The sequence below is a fragment of the Nerophis ophidion genome, linkage group LG03, assembly GCF_033978795.1.
Source record: "Nerophis ophidion isolate RoL-2023_Sa linkage group LG03, RoL_Noph_v1.0, whole genome shotgun sequence".
In the NCBI taxonomy this organism is placed as follows: domain Eukaryota; kingdom Metazoa; phylum Chordata; class Actinopteri; order Syngnathiformes; family Syngnathidae; genus Nerophis; species Nerophis ophidion.
Window position 1 is genome coordinate 87,398,908 of NC_084613.1, and position 16,676 is coordinate 87,415,583.

Consider the following 16,676-nt stretch of genomic DNA (forward strand, 5'->3'; position numbering starts at 1 on the left):
GGAATAGCTAAACGTGCTTCACTACACACTGTAGGAGGATACAATAGCTAAGTGCTCCTGGATGTAAACAAACGGATGGATCCACACAGTTATCGACTGTGATGATACCAAGTACAAGAGCCATGAGTACATCAATATTTTTTTTACTATGACAAAATATGTAGTCTTTTTTGGACACTTGATTATAATGTAAGACCCTGTATCTACTTGGTATTGGATCTAGGGTTGTACGGTATACCGGTACTAGTATAGTATCGCGGTACTAATGAATCAAAGCCGGTACTATACTCTGTTTGGAAAAGTACCGTTTGGCCATATATATAAATACATATATTTATATATATTTATTTTGTTTACAGGCATGACGGCGCGTCGTCACTTCATGATATTGCCGGTTTTACGAGCATAGGAGCATGTTCGGCAGCACGCAGACACAGAGTACGTACAAGCAGACACAGTGTGTAGACAGAAAAGGGAGAACAGACGCATTTTGGCCTAAAAAGTAACAATAAAGTTGAAGTTATACCACTCGCTACCTAGCGGCTAACGTCCATCCACAGTGTTTTGGCTACTTCCAAATCACTAATCCTCGCCTCCGTGGCGACAAATAAATGGAGTTTCTCAATTCTGCAGGACGAGGAATAGCTAAACGTGCTTCACTACACACCGTAGGAGGATACAATAGCTAAGCGCTCCTGGATGTAAACAAACGGATGGATCTACACGGTTATCGACTGTGATGATACCAAGTACAAGAGCCATGAGTACATCAATATTTTATTTACTATGACAAAATATTTAGTCTTTTTTGAACACTTGATTATAATGTAAGACCCTGTATCTACTTGGTATTGGATCTAGGGTTGTACGGTATACCGGTACTAGTATAGTATCGCGGTACTAATGAATCAAAGCCGGTACTATACTCTATTTGGAAAAGTACCGTTTGGCCATATATATAAATATATATATTTATATATATTTATTTTGTTTACAGGCATGACGGCGCGTCGTCACTTCATGATATTGCCGGTTTTACCAGCATAGGAGCATGTTCGGCAGCACGCAGACACAGAGTACATACAAGCAGACACAGTGTGTAGACAGAAAAGGGAGAACAGACGCATTTTGGCCTAAAAAGTAACAATAAAGTTGAAGTTATACCACTCGCAACCTAGCGGCTAACGTCCATCCACAGTGTTTTGGCTACTTCCAAATCACTGATCCTCGCCTCCGTGGCGACAAATAAATGGAGTTTCTCAATTCTGCAGGACGAGGAATAGCTAAACGTGCTTCACTACACACCGTAGGAGGATACAATAGTTAAGTGCTCCTGGATGAAAACAAACGGATGGATCTACACAGTTATCGACTGTGATGATACCAAGTACAAGAGCCATGAGTACATCAATATTTTTTTTACTATGACCAAATATTTAGTCTTTTTTGGACACTTGATTATAATGTAAGACCCTGTATCTACTTGGTATTGGATCTAGGGTTGTACGGTATACCGGTACTAGTATAGTATCGCGGTACTAATGAATCAAAGCCGGTACTATACTCTGTTTGGAAAAGTACCGTTTGGCCATATATATAAATATATATAATTATATATATTTATTTTGTTTACAGGCATGACGGCGCGTCGTCACTTCATGATATTGCCGGTTTTACCAGCATAGGAGCATGTTCGGCAGTGCACACACACAGAGTACGTACAAGCAGACACAGCGTGTGGACAGAAAACGGATAACAGACGCATTTTGGCCTAAAAAGTAACAATAAAGTTGAAGTTATAACCCTCGCTACCTAGCGGCTAACGTCCATCCACAGTGTTTTAGCTACTTCCAAATCACTGATCCTCGCCTCCGTGGCGACAAATAAATGGAGTTTCACAATTCTGCAGGACGAGGAATAGCTAAACGTGCTTCACTACACACCGTAGGAGGATACAATAGCTAAGTGCTCCTGGATGTAAACAAACGGATGGATCCACACAGTTATCGACTGTGATGATACCAAGTACAAGAGCCATGAGTACATCAATATTTTTTTTACTATGACCAAATATTTAGTCTTTTTTGGACACTTGATTATAATGTAAGACCCTGTATCTACTTGGTATTGGATCTAGGGTTGTACGGTATACCGGTACTAGTATAGTATCGCGGTACTAATGAATCAAAGCCGGTACTATACTCTGTTTGAAAAAGTACCATTTCGCCATATATATAAATATATATATTTGTATATATGTATTTTGTTTACAGGCATGATGGTGCGTTGTCACTTCATGATATTGCCGGTTTTACGAGCAGAGGAGCATGTTCGGCAGTGCACAATCACAGAGTACTCCCCGGCGACATACAAAGTAAGTTTCTTGCATGTATTATTATCACTGCAGGAGGAAGAATAGCTCAACATTCTTCATTCCTGGCGGTTCCTTTATTAAACGATCAAAATCCACTGATTCAAGGATAAACAAAAAACTATCCCAACGATATTTTGCAGACCAATTAGACATGAATTTAAAAAAAGAAAAAAAAGGATTCCTCCCTTTCAAGTCTGTGTTCAAGCTGGCCGGGAGTTAATGAGTTGCATCTTTAATCAGTCGACTGAGCGCAGGTCTTTCCTTTCCTTGTGTTCCACCACCTGTGTCGCAGCTTTGCTTTAATCCTGAACCTCATGCTGCTCTTTCTTTAGATTTTTATTTAGCTTTTTTTTTTTTTTTGCTTTCCGTGCATTTCCCACCTGCACTAAAGAATTCAAGACTTACTGCAACATTGTTTACGCCTCAGTCATATATAACTTGGTACTTGAAGTTAGCAAGTTAGCATGCTAAAATTAGCATGCTAACTTCTAAACAAAGGGTTAACCAACCTTTTTGAAAGCAAGAGCTACTTCTTGGGTACTGATTAATGCCAAGGGCTACCAGTTTGATACACACTTACATAAATTGTCAGAAATAGCCAATTTTGCTCAATTTACCTTTAATAAATAAATGTATATATATATATATATATATATATAAAAAATGGGTATTTCTGTCCGTCATTCTGTTGTATATTTTTTTCCTTTTACGGACGTTTTTTTGTAGAGAATAAATGATGAAAAAAACACTTTAAAAAAGTTTAAAAGAGGAGAAAACAAGAAAAAAATGAAAATAAAATTTTGAAATATAGTTTATCTTCAATTTTGACTCTTTAAAATTCAAAATTCAACCGAAAAGAAGAAGAGAAAAACTAGCTAATTTGAATCTTTTTGAGAAAAATAAAAAAAAATGATTTATGGAACATTGTTAGTATTTTTTCCTGATTAAGATTAATTATTATAATTTTGATGACATGTTTTAAATAGGTTAAAATCCAATCTGCACTTTGTTAGAATATATAACAAATTGGACCAAGCTATATTTCTAACAAAGACTAAACATTATTTCTTCTAGATTTTCCAGAACAAACATTTTAAAATAAATTCAAAAGACTTTGAAATATGATTTAAATTTAATTTTTTGGGAATTTTAATCCTAATAAGTTTGAAGAAATATTTCACAAATATTCTTTGTCGAAAAAACAGAAGCTAAATTGAAAAATGCCTTTAAAATAAGATTTAAATTTGATTCTAAAGATTTTCTAGATTTGCCAGAATATTTTTATTTTATTTTAATCATAGTAAGTTTGAAAAAATATTTCACAAATATTCTTTGTCGAAAAAACAGAAGCTAAATTGAAAAATGAAATTAAAATTAAATTATTATTCTTTACAATAAAAAAAAATGTACTTGAAAATTGATTTAAATTGTCAGGAAAGAAGAGGAAGTAACTTAAAAGGTAAAAATGTATAAGTGTTTAAAAATCCTAAAATCATTTTTAAGCTTGTATTTTTTCTCTAAAATTGTCTTTCTGAAAGTTATAAGAAGCAAAGTAAAAAAATAAAATTTTAAAAAAGTGAAGACCAAGTCTTTCAAATATTTTCTTGGATTTTCAAATTCTATTTGAGTTTTGTCTCTCTTAGAATTAAAAATATCGAGCAAAGCGAGACCAGCTTGCTAGTAAATAAATAAAATGTAAAAATTAGAGGCAGCTCACTGGTAAGTGCTGCTATTTGAGCTATTTTTAGAACAGGCCACCGCGTTGGTGACCCCTGCTCTAATCCATACACCTCAGTCATATAAATTGCTACACAACATGTTGGAGCTGCTAAAATTAGCATGCTAAATGCAACATGCTAACATTTTTTTTGTTTTTTTAGACACATTTACAGCTGTCCACATCAGAACTCATAAAACTTGGTACTCCAAACGTGCTAGCTGTTAGCATGCTAACATTCAAATGCAAGCATGCTAACGTTTTCATCTAATTTTGCAGCCGTACACCTCGGAGTCATATAACTTGCTACACAACACATTGGAGCTGTTAGCATGCTAAAGGCAACATGCTAACGTTTTGTTGTTTTTAGACAAATTTACAGCTGTCCACATCAGAACTCATAAAACTTGGTACTCCAAACGTGCTAGCTGTTAGCATGCTAACGTTCAAATGCAAGCATGCTAACGTTTTCATCTAATTTTGCAGCCGTACACCTCAGAGTCTTATAACTTGCTACACAACACATTGGAGCTGTTAGCATGCTAAAGGCAACATGCTAACGTTTTGTTTTTTTTTAGACAAATTTACAGCTGTCCACATCGGAACTCATAAAAGTTGGTACTCAAAATGTGCTAGCTGTTAGCATGCTAACGTTTGAATGCAAGCATGCTAACGTTTTCATCTAATTTTGCAGCCATACACCTCAGAGTCTTATAACTTGCTACACAACACATTGGAGCTGCTAGCATGCTAAAGGCAACATGCTAACATTTTTTTTTTTTTTTTTTTTTTTTTAGATAAATTTACAGCTCTCCACATCAGAACTCATAAAAGTTGGTACTCAAAATGTGCTAGCTTTTACCATGCTAATGTTTGACTGCAAGCATGCTAACTTGTTCATCTAATTTCGTAGCCGTACACTTAGTACTTGACACGTGCTAGCTGTTAGCATGCTAACGTTTTTTTTAGCCAAATTTACAGCTGTACACCTCAGAGTCATATAACTTGCTACACAACACATTGGAGCTGCTAGCATGCTAAAGGCAACATGCTTAAAAAAAATTTTTTATAGACAAAATTACAGCGTCCACGTCAGAACTCATAAAAGTTGGTACTCAAAATGTGCTAGCTGTTAGCATGCTAACGTTTGAATGCAAGCATGCTAACGTTTTCATCTAATTTTGCAGCCATACACCTCAGAGTCTTATAACTTGCTACACAACACATTGGAGCTGCTAGCATGCTAAAGGCAACATGCTAACATTTTTTTTTTTTTTTTTTTTTTTTAGATAAATTTACAGCTCTCCACATCAGAACTCATAAAAGTTGGTACTCAAAATGTGCTAGCTTTTACCATGCTAATGTTTGACTGCAAGCATGCTAACTTGTTCATCTAATTTCGTAGCCGTACACTTAGTACTTGACACGTGCTAGCTGTTAGCATGCTAACGTTTTTTTTAGCCAAATTTACAGCTGTACACCTCAGAGTCATATAACTTGCTACACAACACATTGGAGCTGCTAGCATGCTAAAGGCAACATGCTTAAAAAAAAATTTTTATAGACAAAATTACAGCGTCCACGTCAGAACTCATAAAAGTTGGTACTCAAAATGTGCTAGCTGTTAGCATGCTAATGTTTGACTGCAAGCATGCTAACTTGTTCATCTAATTTCACAGCCGTACACTTAGTACTTGACACCTGCTAGCTGTTAGCATGCTAACGTTTTATTAGCCAAATTTACAGCTGTACACCTCAGAGTCATATAACTTGCTACACAACACATTGGAGCTGTTAGCATGCTAAAGGCAACATGCTAACGTTTTGTTAATTTTAGACAAATTTACAGCTGTCCACATCAGAACTCATAAAAGTTGGTACTCAAAATGTGCTAGCTGTTAGCATTCTAATGTTTGACTGCAAGCATGCTAACTTGTTCATCTAATTTCGCAGCCGTACACTTAGTACTTGACACCTGCTAGCTGTTAGCATGCTAACGTTTTATTAGCCAAATTTACAGCTGTACACCTCAGAGTCATATAACTTGCTACACAACACATTGGAGCTGTTAGCATACTAAAGGCAACATGCTAAATAATTTTTTTTTAGATAAATTTACAGCTGTCCACGTCAGAACTCATAAAAGTTGGTACTCAAAATGTGCTAGTTTTTAGTATGCTAATGTTTGACTGCAAGCATGCTAACTCGTTCATCTAATTTCGTAGCCGTACACTTAGTACTTGACACGTGCTAGCTGTTAGCATGCTAACGTTTTTTTAGCCAAATTTACAGCTGTACACCTCGGTCATATAACTTGCTAAACACATTGGACCTGTTAGCATGCTAAAGGCAACATGCTAACGTTTTGTTTTTTATAGACAAAATTACAGCGTCCACGTCAGAACTCATAAAACTTAGTACTCAAAACGTGCTGCCTCTTAGCATGCTAACGTTTGAATTCAAGCATGCTAACTTGTTCGTCTAATTTCGCAGCCGTACACCTCGTACTTGACACGTGCTAACTGCTAGCATGCTAACTTTTTTTAATCCAAATTTATACCTCAGAGTCATATAACTTGCTACACAACATGTTGGAGCTGTTAGCATGCTAAAAGCAACATCCATCCATCCATTTTCTACCACTTATTCCTTTTGGGGTTGCAAGGGGCCGCTGGTGCCTATCTCAGCTACAATCAGGCGGAACATGCTATCGTTTGTTGTTGTTTTTAGCTAAATTTACAGTTGTACACCTCAGAGTCATAAAACTTGGTACTTGACAGGTGCTAGATGTTAGCATGCTAACGTTTTTATAGCCAAATTTACAGTTGTACACCTCAGAGTCAGAAAACTTGGTACTTGACGCATGCTAGATGGTAGCATGCTGACATTTGAATGCAAACATGCAAACTTTTTCATCTAATTTTGCAGCCATACTTTTCAGAGTCAAATAACTTGGTACTTGAAACATGTTAGCTGTTAGCATGCTAACATTTTTTTTTTCAAATTTACAGCTGTTCATAAAACTTGGTACTTGACACGTGTTAAATGTTAGGTAATGCAGACACAGGACAGACCACTTTTAAATCCTGACTGCATCCCAGTAATCATAGTCCCATAGTATTCCCCACGTCTTATATTCTGTTCAATACGTTAGGATTTTTTTTTCCCAGACATAGCGAATACAAGCACATTAAATATCTAACGCCATTTAAGCTTCTGAGTTGTGCTTCTAGCAAAAATGTGTTCATCCCAACATTCCGCTCGTCTTATATTCGGTTCGATACATAAGGAAGGTTCCTTTCAGACAATGTCAATACAAACCAAAGTCCCCATCACAGCATTTCTCACGTCTTATATTCACTTCGATCTGTAAAGATTGTTCTTTTCTGACAATGGGACACTGGGCAACCACATCTAAATCGAAGCTAATGTTCGAGCCAATGCATGCTTCTTGCAAATAATCTTGCTATCGCACGTCTTATATTCGGTTCAAGACGCCAGGCAGGTTGCTCTCAGACAATGCAGACACACAACAGACCATTTTCAAACCAGACACTATCCAAGTAGAAATGTCCAGCTCAGTTGTTCCCTTTGCGAAAACATTTTCCTATCATCGTATTGCATGCGTCTTATATATGTTTTTTTTTTTTTAATTAAAGTTAAAGTACCAATGATTGTCACACACATACTAGATGTGGCGATTAACAAACAACCACATTTAAAACCGGACTCGATTAAAATTCTTAACTGAGTTGTGCTCCCTGGAAATAACGTTCTCTTCCCAACATTCCGCACGTCTTATATTCGGTTCAGTACATCAGGAAGGTTCCTCTCAGACAATGCCAATACAAACCAAAGTTCCCCTTGCAAAGATTGTTCCAATCACAGCTTTCCACACGTCATATATTTAGTTCAGCGGGTTACAACGGTTCCTTTTTGCCAATGGGACACTGGTCTTCCTATCGCACGTTTTATATTTGGTTCAATATATCAGGACGTAAGACAATGCAGACACACAACAGACCATTTTCAAACCAGACTGTATCCAAGTACAAATGTCCAGCTCAGCTGTTCCCTTTGCGAAAAAATGTTCCTATCATCCTATTTCACGCGTCTTATATTCAGTTCAAAATGTTAGGTTGTTGCTGCTGTTTTTTTTTTCTCTTTCAAATAGCGAACCCAATCACTTTTAAAACCGGACTTGATTCAAATGTTGAACTCAGTTGTGCTCCTTGCAAATAATCTTCCCATCACATCAATCTACTTGTCTTATATTCATTTTAATCTGTTCCTTTCTGACGATTAGACATTCAAATTTCTAATTTGTGCTCCTTGCAAATAATCTTCACATTGCATGTCTTAGATTTGGCTCAATATGTCAGGAAGGTTCCTTTCCGGCAATGCAGACACAGGACAGACCACTTTTAAATCCTGACTCCATCCCAGTAATCATAGTACTCCCCGTGTCTTATATTTGGTTCAATACGTTAGGATATATATTTTTTCCAGACGTAGCAAACACAAGCACATAAAATATCTAACGCCATTCAAACTTCTGAGTTGTGCTCCTAGCCAAAATGTGTTCATCCCAACATTCCGCACGTCTTATATTCGGTTCAATACATCAGAAAGGTTGCTTTCAGACAATGTCAATACAAACCAAAGTCCCCATCACAGCATTTCACACGTCTTATATTCACTTCGATCTGTAAAGATTGTTCTTTTCTGACAATGGGACACTGGGCAACCACATCTAAATCGAAGCTAATGTTCGAGCCAATGTGTGCTCCTTGCAAATAATCTTGCTATCACACGTCTTATATTCGGTTCAAGACGCCAGACAATGCAGACACACAACAGACCATTTTCAAACCAGACTTTATCCAAGTAGAAATGTCCAGCTCAGCTGTTCCCTTTGCAAAAAAACGTTCCTATCATCGTATTTCACGCGTCTTATATTCAGTTCAAAATGTTAGGTTGTTGCTAATGTTTTTTTTTTCTCTTTCAAATAGCGAACCCAATCACTTTTAAAACTGGACTTGATTCAAATGTTGAACTCCTTGCAAATAATATTCCCATCACAGCAATCTACTTGTCTTATATTCATTTTAATCTGTTCCTTTCTGACAATTAGACATTCAAATTTCTAATATGTGCTCCTTGCAAATAATTGTCCCATTGCATGTCTTACATTTGGCTCAATATGTCAGGAAGGTTCCTTTCAGGCAATGCAGACACAGGACAGACCACTTTTAAATCCTTGACTCCATCCCAGTAATCATGGTATTCCCCGCGTCTTATATTTGGTTCAATACGTTAGGATATTTTTTTTTCCAGACGTAGCGAATACAAGCACATTAAATATCTAACGCCATTCAAACTTCTGAGTTCTGCTCCTAGCAAAAATGTGTTCATCCCAACATTCCGTCGCATGTCTTATATTCGGTTCAATACATCAGAAAGGTTGCTCTCAGACAATGTCAATACAAACCAAAGTCCCCATCACAGCATTTCTCACGTCTTATATTCACTTCGATCTGTAAAGATTGTTCTTTTTTGACATTGGGACACTGGGCAACCACATTTAAATCGAAGCTAATGTTCGGGCCAATGTGTGCTTCTTGCAAATAATCTTGCTATCACACGTCTTATATTCGGTTCGAGACGCCAGACAATGCAGACACACAACAGACCATTTTCAGACCAGACTTTATCCAAGTAGAAATGTCCAGCTCAGATGTTCCCTTTATAAAAAAATGCTCCCATCATCGTATTGCATGCGTCTTATATGCGGTTTAAAACTTTTTTTTTTATTTTATTTTTTTTAAATAGCAAACACAACCACATTTAAAACCGGACTCGATTCATATTCTTAACGGAGTTGTGCTCCCCTGCAAATAACGTTCCCATCCCAGCATTCCGCACGTCTTATATGCGGCTCAATGCAGACGGCGAGGTTCTTTTCAGATGCAAACCCACTTTTAAAATCAGTCTCCATCCAAGCGTCCGCCTCAGCTTCCTATCAGAGTTCCGCACGGCTGCGTTTATGTCGACTCACTTTCGCGTCACGGCTGGAGTCCAAAATAAACATTTCAGCCCACCTGACGTCAAATCACTTCAGAACCTTTGTGCATAAAATATCCTTTTTATTGTGTGTGGGGGAGGGGAAAACAATCAGGTTTTGCTCTCTCGAGCGCTTGATTCTTTTGCTCAATACTTCGCTGATCCATATTTGATTTGTTTTGTCTGCAAAGTAGGATGGATGTGAGCTGCTTTCATCAAAGATAGGAAAAATATCGAGCGTGGCCCCGCCTGAATTAAGGTGACTTATTAAGTGCGACAGGAAGTAGTACGAGCGATGCCGTGAGGACGGTTTGAGTTTGGCGATAAAAGGAGTAAAATTCACCCTTCTTTTTGTATTACTATGTATTCATCCTTTTTAAAAGGGGTAATGCACTTTTTTGGAATTGTGCCTTTCACTCACAATCCTCATGTAAGATAGGCACACGTATGTTATTTTTGTGTGCATTCCATCTAGTAAATAAAGGCTAGTAAAAGTCATCTAACAACAGAGCCAATGTGTCAGTTTGTTTGTGTTTGAGTTTTTCCTCTGTGTGTTTAGTATTTCCTGTACTTAGTTCCTGTCAGCACTCTTAATTTGGTTCACCTTCCTGTTTGTCCCCCTGAGTGCTTTGTTTCCCCTCAGCTGCGGCTGATTGGCACCTGGCCACACCTGGTGTCAATCAGCCCACTCCTATTTGCACCTGCTTTGTCTTCCAGTCAGTGCCGGGTTATTGCCGTTGCCACATGTCGCTCTTGTCGCGCCTGTCGTGTTGTGTCGTAGCTTTGTAGTGTAGCGGTAAGCTATAATTCGTTAGATGTTTGTAGCTTGGTTCCCTGCTTCCTAATTTGTCTTTGTACAACACGTAACGACTTCTGTTCCCTGTTCTGTTTATGCTAGCGTCCATGCTAAGCCTTTTGTTTTTGCTAGCTTCCATGCTAAGCTCCGTTTATTTTCTAGTTCCAATGCTAGCTCTTTTTGTTTGTTATCCGCCCACGTGCGTGCTTTATGTTTGTACCCTTTGTTTGGTTTTTTTCTTGTGTTTCATATCAAAACCATGTTTCCTTATTCAATGCCTGCCTCCTTCTCTACATCTTGGGGTTTGTCACGAACTAACTCTGACACAATGAGAGTTTTGTAGACAATTGGCAATCTGCGCACCTGGTAGTAATGAGGGCGAACTGGATAAAGGATCCATGCGGGAATTTGGTATACCTCTTTGTATACCTGCCTTTCCGAGTCTCCCCCTTTGTTATCTATCGTGGTTTTGGAAAGCCTTCTTCAAGCCTCGACCCTCGCCTGGACACGGACTCTGACGCCTCTCTCTCACCCCGGATCTTCTGTCTGCTCCATGGACTGCCTTTCCTGCCTTGTTCCTCCTCCTCGTTTTGACATTTGGTTCCCTTCTGGATATTAGTCCACACTCCATTTCCGTAGTTATAATTATTTTGATTATTGTTTGATTATTATAGGGCAGCACAGTGGAGGTGGGGTTAGTGCATCTGCCTCACAATACGAAGGTCCCGGGTTTGATCCTGCGCTCGGCATTTCTGTGTGGAGTTTGCATGTTCTCCCCGTGAATGCGTGGGTTCCCTCCGGGTACTCCGGCTTCCTCCCACCTCCAAAGACATGCACCTGGGGATAGGCCCCTCCCACCTCCAAAGACATGCACCTGGGGATAGGCCCCTCCCACCTCCAAAGACATGCACCTGGGGATAGGCCCCTCCCACCTCCAAAGACATGCACCTGGGGATAGGCCCTCCCACCTCCAAAGACATGCACCTGGGGATAGGCCCCTCCCACCTCCAAAGACATGCACCTGGGGATAGGCCCCTCCCACCTCCAAAGACATGCACCTGGGGATAGGCCCCTCCCACCTCCAAAGACATGCACCTGGGGATAGGCCCCTCCCACCTCCAAAGACATGCACCTGGGGATAGGCCCCTCCCACCTCCAAAGACATGCACCTGGGGATAGGCCCCTCCCACCTCCAAAGACATGCACCTGGGGATAGGCCCCTCCCACCTCCAAAGACATGCACCTGGGGATAGGCCCCTCCCACCTCCAAAGACATGCACCTGGGGATAGGCCCCTCCCACCTCCAAAGACATGCACCTGGGGATAGGCCCCTCCCACCTCCAAAGACATGCACCTGGGAATAGGCCCCTCCCACTTCCAAAGACATGCACCTGGGGATAGGTTGATTGGCAACACTAAATGGTCCCTAGTGTGTGAATGTTGTCTGTCTATCTGTGTTGGGGCTGCGATGAGGTGGCGACTTGTCCAGGGTGTACAACGCCTTCCGCCCGATTGTAGCTGAGATAGGCGCCAGCGCCCCCCACAACCTTGAAGGGAATAAGCAGTAGAAAATGGATGGATTATCATTTATATTGTAATATATATAATAAAATACATAGAACTGGGATTTTAAACCCCCTGGTGTCTTTGCTGTCATCTCCCCTCTGAAAAAATAACAAGTTTCCCTATTCCACCAATAAAGCGCTACGCTATATTGACATATTGAGCCGTTGATCCGCTGCGTCGCCTCAGAGCTGGTGAAAATTAATTCCAGATTATAAATAATGCCTCTTACCCGGAGGTGCAGGGGTATTAAAGGGGAACTGCACTTTTTGGTTTAATTTTCTCAATTCTCAATCGTTATGTAAGGCAAGAACACTTTATTTTGTTTTTTGCATTCTAACTATTAAATAAATGTGATCAAAAGTCCACTTACAATGGGAAATCCCCTAAAAAAATTGATCAAAACACCTCCATTAAGGTTTAATATACAAACCCTGTTTCCATATGAGTTGGGAAATTGTGTTAGATGTAAATATAAACAGAATACAATGATTTGCAAATCCTTTTCAAGCCATATTCAGTTGAATATGCTACAAAGACAACATATTTGATGTTCAAACTCATAAACTTTATTTATTTTTTGCAAATAATCATTAACTTAGAATTTCATGGCTGCAACACGTGCCAAAGTAGTTGGGAAAGGGCATGTTCACCACTGTGTTACATCACCTTTTCTTTGAACAACACTCAATAAATGTTTGGGAACTGAGGAAACTAATTGTTGAAGCTTTGAAAGTGGAATTCTTTCCCATTCTTGTTTTATGTAGAGCTTCAGTCCTTCAACAGTCCGGGGTCTCCGCTGTCCTATTTTACACTTCATAATGCGCCACACATTTTCCATGGGAGACAGGTCCGGACTGCAGGCGGGCCAGGAAAGTACCTGCACTCTTTTTTTTACGAAGCCACGCTGTTGTAACACATGCTGAATGTGGCTTGGCATTGTGTTGCTGAAATAAGCAGGGGCGTCCATGAAGAAAACGGTGCTTAGATTGCAGCATATGTTGTTCCAAAAGCTGTATGTACCTTTCAGCATTAATGGTGCCTTCACAGATGTGTAAGTTACCCATGCCTTGGGCACTAATGCACCCCCATACCATCACACATGCTGGCTTTTACACTTTGTGTCGATGGTTCGCTTCCTCTTTGGTCCGGATGACACCATGTAGCATATTTCCAAAAACAAATTGAAATGTGGACTCGTCAGACCACAGAACACTTTTCTACTTTGCATCAGTCCATCTTAGATGATCTCGGGCCCAGAGAAGCCGGCGGCGTTTCTGGATGTTGTTGATAAATGGCTTTAGCTTTGCATCGTAGAGCTTTAACTTGCACTTACAGATGTAGCGACCAACTGTATTTAGTGACAGTGGTTTTCTGAAGTGTTCCTGAGCCCATGTGGTGATATCCTTTAGAGATTAATGTCGGTTTTTGATACAGGGATGCAATGTCACGGTCATTCAATGTTGGTTTCCGGCCATGCCGCTTACGTGGAGTGATTTCTCCAGATTCTCTGAACCTTTTGATGATATTATGGAGCGTAGATCTTGAAATCCCTAAATTTCTTGCAATGTCACTTTGAGAAAGGTTGTTCTTAAACTGTTTGACTATTTGCTCACACAGTTGTGGACAAAGGGGTGTACCTCGCCCCATCCTTTCTTGTGAAAGACTGAGCATTTTTTGGGAAGCTGTTTTTATAGCCAATCATGGCACCCACCTGTTCCCAATTAGCCTGCACACCTGTGGGATGTTCCAAATAAGTGTTTGATGAGCATTCCTCAACTTTATCAGTACTATTGCCACTTTTCCCAACTTCTTTGTCACGTTTTGCTAGCATCAAATTCTAAAGCTAATGATTATCTGCAAAAATAAACATGTTTATGAGTTTGAACAGGCTTCACGGTGGCAGAGTGGTTAGTGCGTCTGCCTCACAATACGAAGCTCCTGCAGTTCTGGGTTCAAATCCTGGCTCGGGATCTTTCTGTGTGGAGTTTGCATGTTCTCCCCGTGAATGCGTGGGTTCCCTCCGGGTACTCCGGCTTCCTCCCACTTCCAAAGACATGCACCTGGGGATAGGCCCCTCCCACCTCCAAAGACATGCACCTGGGGATAGGCCCCTCCCACCTCCAAAGACATGCACCTGGGGATAGGTTGATTGGCAACACTAAATGGTCCCTAGTGTGTGAATGTTGTCTGTCTATCTGTGTTGGCCCTGTGATGAGGTGGCGACTTGTCCAGGGTGTACCCCGCCTTCCGCCCGATTGTAGCTGAGATAGGCGCCAGCGCCCCCCACAATCCCGAAGGGAATAAGCAGTAGAAAATGGATGGATTATCATTTATATTGTAATATATATAATAAAATACATAGAACTGGGATTTTAAACTCCCTGGTGTCTTTGCCGTCATCTCCCCTCTGCAAAAATAACAAGTTTCCCTATTCCACCAATAAAGCGCTACGCTATATTGACATATTGAGCCGTTGAGCCGCTGCGTCGCCTCAGAGCTGGTGACCCCGCGACCCCAAAAGGGAATAAGCGGTAGAAAATGGATGGGGGATGGATGATTATATGCAAAAAAATAAAAAATAAAGTTTATGAGTTTGAACATGAAATATGTTGTCTTTGTAGCATATTCAACTGAATATGGCTTGAAAAGGATTTGCAAATCATTGTATTCTGTTTATATTTACATCTAACACAATTTCCCAACTCAAATGGAAACGGGCTTTTTACTTAGATTTCAGTTTTTGCATTGCAAGAATCGAGAATGATAGGCCAAAGTCGGATAAAATTGCAGTTCACCTTTGAATAAAGTCTTCATCTCCGGTGTCCTCTGTAGTTTTACCACCCAGTTGCTGCAGCTTGAGCTGATAAACGGAGTTTATGTGCGAGAAGCGGCGTATGAATATCATAATGTCTGCTTTAGTGGCCCGCCTGGCTTCGTGAAGACGCTTCGATGAGAAGGTCAACGCACCGACGGAAGAGGACGGCAGACGTTGGAGAGAGAAGGTGATTTAGGGGCAAGAACGTGAGGTCTTTCTCACGCGACTCACTTAAAATGTTGACTCATGAGAGGTGCGGCTGGCGTCCGGTTTCTCCGTGTACTTAGTTGCAGCTCCTTTTGCCTGAATTGCTGCAGCAATACGGCGTGGCATGGAGTCCAGCAGTCTGTTGCACCCTCAGGTGGTATGAGAGCCCAGGTGGCTTTAATAGTGGCCTTCAGCTCTTCAGCATTGTTGGCTCTGGCATCTTCCTCTTCACAAAACCACATAGCTGTTCTATGGGGTTAAGGTCAGGTGAGTTTGCAGGCCAATCAAGACCAGGAATACCATGGTCCTTAAACCAGGTACTGGTAGATTTGCCAAGTCATGTTGGAAAATGAAATCTTCACCTCCATAAAATTGGTCAGCATAAAGTGTTGTAAAACTTCCTGGTGGACTGCTGCATTGACCCTAGACCTCAGGAGACACAGTGGACCAACACCAGCAGAGGACATGGCACCCCAGACCATTACCCATTGTGGACATTTGACACTGGACTTCAGGAAACGTGGATTCTGTGCCTCTCCTGTCTTCCTCCAGACTCTGGGACCTTGATTTCCAAAGGAGATACAAAATTTAATCTGAAAACATAACTTTGGACCACTCAGCAGCAGTCCAGTCCTTTTTGTCTTGAGCCCAGGCGAGACGCTTTTGACGTTGTCTCTTATTCAAGAGTGGCTTTACACGAGGAATGCGACAGCTGAAGCCCATATCTTGCATACGTCGGTGCGTGCTGGTTCTTGAAGCACTGACTCCAGCTGCAGTCCACTCTTTGTGGATCCCCCCCACATTTTTGAATGGGTTTTGTTTGACAATCAGGGCGCAGTTATCTCTCTTTTTTTCTAGCACATCTTTGTCTTCCCTTGGCCTCTCTATTAATGTGCTTAGACACAGAGCTCTGGGAACATCCAACCTCTTTGGCAATGACCTTTTGTGTCTTGCCCTCCTTCTTTAAAGTATCAATGGTCATCTTTTGGACAGTTGTCAAGTCAGCAGTCTTCCCCAGGATTGTGTGTCATACAGAATCAAAACCAGAGACCATTTAAAGGCTTTTCCAGGTGTTTTGAGTTAGTTAGCTAATTAGAGTGTAGCACCAGGTGTCTTCAATATCTGACCTTTTCACCAT